Genomic DNA, 7600 nt, shown 5'->3' with positions numbered 1-7600 from the left:
GTTGTGCCATACTCTTTCCATTTCTTGATGATGGATTGAACAGTGCTTCGTGAGATGTTCAAAGCTTGGGAAATCTTTTTATAACCTAACCCTGCTTTAAACTTCTCCACAACTTTATCCCTGACCTGTTTGGTGTGTTCCTTTGACTTCATGATGCTGTTCACTGACCAGTGTCCTCTTAGCAAACGTCTGAGGCTGTCACAGAACAGGTGTATTTATACTAAGGTTAGATTACACACAGGTGGACTCTATTTAATCAGTAGGTCAACAGCTGATCATTCAGCAATCATCAGGCAACCTCTGAAGGCAACTGGTTGCACTCAGAGAAAAGGGGGCTGAATACTTTTGCACGCCACATTTTTCAGTTTTTTATTTCTAAAAACAATTTAAAGTCATGTATAATTTTCCTTCTACTTCACAATTGTGTGTCGCTTTATGTTGATCTTTTATCTAAAATGCCAATAAAATATATTTATGTTTGTGGTCGGAACGTGAGAAAATGTGGGAAAGTTCAAGGGGTATGAATACTTTTTCAAGCCACTGTATATGTAAAGAATGATACTGAAATGCTGGACATATTATGGTGGTGATGAGATGATGTCTTTGTATGACAAGTTGCTTTGATCTTAAACCAAGATTAAAGTTCATAAAATGGTTAAAGAATGGAAGAGATTTCATGTCAGAGAAAATGTACAGTCTTTCACTGCTTTGAATCATAGTCATTGAGCTGTGCAAACAGACACAGGTATTAACCTCAAGAAACCCACTAGCTTTTATTTTTTACATGCATTTTGAAGTTTTCTCAATGTATTCCATGTTGTTGCGCCCTAGACTGTAAATATAACTGCTAGTTTGTTGTGCCTCATATGTCGGTCACTTTTAGAAGTATTCAAGTACATGTTATTACCTCTAAAATTTTGGCATCTGACCTGGTATTTAATTAAGAAAGATCTGTGGCAGCTTGTAGAGAAGAAAAGAATAAAATGGACTTTGTGCTCCTAAACAAGAGGAGAACTGATCGTTTTCGGTCTAATTGTTCATTGTTGATTTTACAAAAGGCAGCAGATTTTTCTCAGACTTGTGTGTTTGTTTGTTCTGGAAGCTGAGTTGAACAGGGCACTGTTCTAAAGACGGAAACTTCAGGGTTTGATTCTGGGAATTTTGTTGATGCAATGAAGAAATATTGATTTAATCTATTGACTTCACGCTGGAATCATTTTTCTCAAGCCATCACCTGTGGTTGACGAGGCCTCTCCGTCTTCCACATCCTCCTTTGAGATACTTGACATGGAGTCTGTTCCAGCTCCGTACCAAGAAGTGCAGAACCACTGGTTCTACTGTCGACAGGCAGATGACAACACCTCCTGGTTTCCTTTTAGCTGAGAAGACTCTGACAAACTGGAGAGAACCTGCAACACAGGTAAGGGTGTAATATACATTTGGATTTAATGTGTTAACTGGGTGGTTTAGGAGAAATTAGGAAAGCAGTGCAATGAGCTCAGTTGAATAAAATACATTTAATTTGTGTTGCTGAAAAAAAATCACAAAATACTTTTGCCATGATTTTAAATAACCCCACCAGAAGAAAAGTATTATACAATGTATCCTGCTGTACCGGATTCCAAGTATCCGTCCAGAGAGGAAATAGGAAGCAGAAGTAAAATAGAAAAAAGAGATGAATATATGGATTTAGTCAAATATGTAGATATTTGATAATAAGAGTAAATGAAAATATCAATAGTAATGAGAAATACAATAGCATCAGGTCTCAATCTGGTCCTGGAGCTGTGGGCATGCACCTGAAGAAAACAGGGAAACCAGAAACCTATGAAGACAAAAAGAATAGAAACATACTTAGTCTTTTTTGTTCAAAGACCAGATTGTCTCTAGCCTTGAGCCATCATTAACAAAATAAGCAGTAAATAATGCAATGACTCAGTACCTGTCATAATATTTCTGTCCTATTTTGGGTGTTTAGTCCAAATGCAAAAATGACTTCATGTGAAAAGAATAAATCAGAATTACTATAAATGTCAGGCATTATTTTATTATTATTATTATTCATTTATTTATTATTAACCACCATAAAAATGAAACCCTCCTTCTACTTGTACAACCCAGGTCCCATCAGAGTGAGAATGGTGAGCACATTCCTGTGTATGTAAGGTTATGTAACATTTGCTTCAGTCTGTAAACTGTCAGTTGTTATTGATTTATACCTTGATTAAACCCATTATCCAGAACTGATGAAGAATTCAGAGAACAAACATTTTTAGCAGTCCTGCATTTTGTTCCTCATTGTGTCCATTCTCCTATTTTGCAGAGCTATTAAATACCTTTAAATTCATATGTAGATCCATCACCAAATGTGTAGGACACACTGTTATTTAACAAATATAAGCAAACACTATTTTTAGGTAAAATGTTTTATTTTGTTTGTACATATCAACCACTACTTACATTTACTCATACTTAATAATAATAATAATAATAATAATAATACATTTTATTTAAAAGCGCCTTTCAAGTCACCCAAGGACACTGTACATAAAATAAAAACAACAAAAAAAAACAGAACAAAAAACACACTTACTTACTAATTTTACAATATAGACTTGTACTTTTACTAATACAGGCCAGATCAAATCCAACTGCAGTTCTATGCCACTCAAGAGCAATACCAACCTCATCATTTCCTCAGTCCCAATCCCCACCTGTTGGCTGCAGAAACAACCAATTTAAAGTGATCCATATGTATTGTCCATATGTAATGTATTGTAAACTGAGCCAGTTCCTGAAACTGCTGTCTAATGGCATAATTCCATTTTGCATTGCACTCATAATGATATTTTAAGCAAGTTGCAAGGCAAAAAGTGAATCTTTTTAATCTCGATTAGTCTAGATTAGACAGAATTAGCTGTTTTCCTCTTGAAAAATTTATGTGGCCACGTCAACAGTGCTTTGTGTTGAAAATGACTGAATTCCTCCTTTAACTCTGCCAGTTATTCAGACACTTCTAAGTCAGCCCTGGTCTTGTTTCCTCCCACATCCTTTTAAAGGAGGCTTACATGATAGCAGTGACCTTGGACGAATGGAAGAGAAAACTGGACTTTCCTACTGGAGAGACTGTTATTTTACACAATCCCAAAGTAAGACATGCATTTATTTATTCTTATTCTTATAAATATTTATTTATATTATAATTAAAGACACAGCATCACAGTTTACTACATTTAAATTAAAAAAAAAAAAGTAACATACTTTTCCTCTCCCACATCTTTCTTGCGCAGCTGATTATGCATTATCAGCCAATTGGATTGCAGGATGAGTGAATGACCTCACCCTCGGAGCAGACTCGACCTCGAACTGTCAAGAGATGCATCGATAACATTTTTGTAGAAATACCAGATGGTTTGTGTTCTTTCTCACATTCTTTCTACAGTGCTATACAGTAAACTATTACAGTACTATACAGTGAACTATATTTGCTCAGTGCATATTTGTGTTCACAGGTGAACCAGAAAAAGTGGACCACCTGATCTTTATGGTGCACGGCATCGGTCCTGCGTGTGACCTGCGTTTCAGATCCATCATACAGTGTGGTAGGTGTGTGTTTGTGTGTGTTTAACACAAGGGTCCAAAGAAGGACTTACTGAAATGTGCACGTGGCCCATTGTGACTGAGTCTAACTTGCCTAAAGCTGTTTGTATCTGAAACTTTGTGGCAAAAAGTTGCCTTTTTTGAAACTTTCTTCCAACCCATGTTTCCAGATTATATCTTTGTTCTTTGTTTTGCAAATCTTTCAGAATCTACATGACTCATTGCCGTCTTGTCTTTCCAGTAAATGACTTCAGGAGTGCTTCTCTGTCCCTCCTGGCTTCTCATTACAAACTACTCAGCAGGATGGCCAGGTAGGCGGAGTAGAGTTCCTTCCTTGTGAACTGGCACAGCGCTCTACACAGGGATGCTACTGGTGTGGATGAGTAAGTAGTAAAAGACAAAGAGTTTGAACTACAACTACAACCAATGTTTTCTGTTTTAGACAAAACATGATTTTCTTTCTCGCCCCATTATCCAGGGACATCCAGAGGATCACCCTCCCCAGTATCAACAGGCTGAGACATTTCACCAACGACACTCTGTTGGATCTGTTTTTCTATAACAGCCCCACCTACTGTCAGACCATAGTAGACACAGTAGCCTCAGCGATCAACAAGCTCCACACCCTCTTTAACCAGAGACACCCAGATTTTAGTGGGGCAGTTTCAGTTGTGGGCCACAGTCTTGGTTAGATTAACATAAGTATATTTTCATTACTAAACTTGTTAAACGTGTAAAAGCAGAATTTCAGCTTCTACACTTCTTTTTTCTCTAGGTTCTTTGATCCTGTTTGACCTTTTGACCAATCAGAAAACTGGAACAGAGATACAAGGTATGGTGACTTTTATAGTAACTACAAAAAAGCACATTGTGTGCTTTAAGCAGTGCCCTGGTGAACAACATGAAGTGAACTGTGACACAAGCTCTGTGCAAACTGGGCCTCCAGCAATACTTGGACATGCTTCAGGCTGAAACCCTTGATCTGGAATCACTGGTATTACACCTACACACAATGACATATGGCATACAGATTTAAATGACTGTTGTTAAATTACATACATTTCTCTTCTGTTAGGCTCTGTGCAGTGACTGTGATCTGAAAGATTTAGGAATTCCTCTTGGACCTCGGAAGAAGATTCTGACCAATGTCAGACGGAAATGTCCTCTAGAGGACAGGCACTGAAAAAAGTTATTCTTAGATCTTAAGTTTTTCTTAGATTTTGTGTGGTACTTTTGAGGTTTTACAACTATATAAGAATGTTGTTCAACCAATCCTTAAGGGGTAATTAATAAGTTGGATCCCTCCATTATAGTTTTTGTCCAAAATGCTTTTATTTTATTGTGTTTATTACACAGAAATCTGAAAAAATAGTTTGAAGGGTTCTTGAAATCACAGTGGATTTTCGGCAAGTGTGTAGTAAAGACATGAAATAGGATATTGTGTTGTACGCATGACTATGATCAACACATTTGATGAACATTCTCTGGCTATGTGTGTTATGACCTTAGGAAGGAAAGGGTTGGTTTTTGGCATCCAGTAAAGAGTTTTTTAAAAACACAATTGTTAACCATGTGAGATCAGGAAGTTAAAGGATGCTGTAAGAAACAGGTCATGTTGAACGTTAGTGGTCTCTAGTTTTAGCAGCAGTGGAAAAAGCTCAAAGATAATCTCAAACGGAACAAGAGAGCAGAGCTTTTGTAGTTCATATTTAATTTGATAGCATTTTTGTATTCTCTTCAAAAAGGTCAAGGGTCAGGTCTGTCTGTTTCCTGTTCCTGCTGTCTGCTGTGTGGGGTAATCTGTGTTATCACACTCACCTGTGTCTCTGCAATTAGCCTCACTTGTGTCACCTGGTGCCCCTTGCATATATACCTCTCTCCCTCACTCAGACCTTGTGGGATCATTGTGTTCTGTATTGTCTGTGGTGTGGCGAGCATTATGTTGTAGCTGTTCCTGGTCAAGTCTGTTGCTGTGCTTGGCTCTGTTCCTGTTCTCAGCTCTGCTCGGCTCTGCATATGCTTCTGTCCTGGTTTATGGAATCTTAATCTTTGAAATAAACTACCAGCACCAGTCCTGCATTTGGGTCCTGCCTGCTTCCTACCATGTTAATGGCTCACCGTGACATCAGGCACCAGTGTTTCCACTTCAAGAGACCAGTGATAATGATGAAAGTCAGTCTCCTAAACCATTATCTCAGCAGCAGCACTTCCACAGGGCTCAGTCAGTCACCAGTGCTGTAGACTATGAATACTTTGAGGGGCATCGGACAGGTAACATGCATAATCCAACAGATTTAAAATCAGTATTTGCACTTGATATTAGTATTAGGCTTCGCATCAAATGCATCAAATTCCTTCTTCTTTCCCTTCCCTGCTTGCCTGGACAGACCAATGGAGGCATATCTAAGGGGCAGGTGTGTATCATATAATGTACCTGTGCACATATCCACTCCTGGCCTTGTCCTCAGCTCCTGTGTGATCACTGTGTATTTAACTTATCTTCATATACAGTCCACTCTGATCATTAGAAGTGAAAGCTTTCTCTCCACGACTTGTAGTTTTCTTTTCATGTCATGTTAGCGGATACCATGTCTGTCCTGTTAAATTTAACATGCTGCAAGGTGTCACAGATCAGGGTCTGCAGCTGCATTTGTCCTCTTAAGGTTTCTTTGCATTGTAAATTCTTTTGCGTCCATGAATGTTTTCAATCATTGGCATTCTCCTCTAATGGACAGTTTTTTTATTTTTAAATCTTTAATTGCAGTAAATCAATTACTGCTATGCTGAAAGCTAAATGTGGTCTTGCTTTCACAAAACAGGAAGTTTTCATAATAAGTTGCAGGCCATGAATTGGGGCACAGCTTCTATCTGTGTCCCTCTAACCTTGTGTGAGTATCCAGTTCTCCTGCTTACTGCAACACTCCCTGGCTGTTGTCCTGGTTCTATAAATGTTCATCTTATTGATTTTTCTTTTTCAACATCCTGATGCACCAGAGGAGTATTATTATAACTCCTTCTCTGCCTCAGTGGATTTGCACACTTGAACTTGGAGGAAAAATGTGTTTTATCATCAATATATAAATCAATTTTCCTTTTTTAAGGGATGTATTGATTACCCACAGGTAGCATTCCAGCCTCAGGCGTTTTTTGCGTTCGGCTCTCCCATCGGAATGTTCCTCACTGTCCGTGGGCTTAAACGCATCAATCTACACCTTTCCAACCTGCAAAAGTTTTTACAACATCTACCATCCAGTGAGTGATCACTTATTTATCCTGTATCCTTCTCAAAGATTAAAGTGAAATTTGTGGTTTGGTTTATTACAGTGGTATGAAAAGGTTTGGGCACACCGATAATTTTCGTGGAACAGCAATTTCAATTAAATATATCATAGCAAACAAACACAGTGATATTTAAGAAGTGAAATGAAGTTTATAGGATTTACAGAAAGTGTGCAATAATTACTTAAACAAAAGTAGGCAGGTGCATAAATTTGGGCACCCCAACAGAAAAATTACATCAATATTTAGTAGAGCCTCCTTTTGCAGAAATAACAGCCTCTAAACGCTTCCTATAGCTTAAGTTTAACATGCTGCAAGGTGTCACAGATCAGGGTCTGCAGCTGCATTTGTCCTCTTAATGTTTCTTTGCATTGTAAATTCTTTTGCGTCCATGAATGTTTTCAATCATTGGCATTAAGCTATAATTAATGCTATTAAGCTATAGAGACAGAGAAGAAGAGGAGGGCGTTTGGTTAGGAGAAAAAGAAAAGATGAAGAATAGAAGTGTTAGTCTGAAGTTTGGAAATTTGAATGTAGGTACAATGACAGGGAAAAGTAAAGAAATAGCTGATGTGATGGAGAGAAGAAGAGTAGATATTTTGTGTGTGCAGGAGACCAGGTGGAAGGGCAGTAAGGCTAGAAACATTGGAGGAGGCTACAAACTGCTTTATCATGGTTCAGATGGGAAGAGAAATGGAGTAGGGGTGATCCTAAAGGAAGA

At 38.1% G+C, this 7600-nt stretch overlaps 1 pseudogene; it reads left to right on the top strand.

The window, feature by feature from the left end:
* LOC103397109 (phospholipase DDHD2-like) overlaps nt 1-4644 on the top strand; it is an 8406-nt pseudogene extending 3762 nt beyond the window's left edge.
* Nucleotides 4645-7600: the final 2956 nt, after the last annotated feature.

The sequence above is a fragment of the Cynoglossus semilaevis genome, chromosome W (assembly GCF_000523025.1).
Source record: "Cynoglossus semilaevis isolate Cse_v1.0 chromosome W, Cse_v1.0, whole genome shotgun sequence".
Lineage (NCBI taxonomy): Eukaryota > Metazoa > Chordata > Actinopteri > Pleuronectiformes > Cynoglossidae > Cynoglossus > Cynoglossus semilaevis.
The sequence above is the reverse complement of the archived record's forward strand: the minus strand, read 5'-3'. Positions and strand labels throughout refer to the sequence as shown.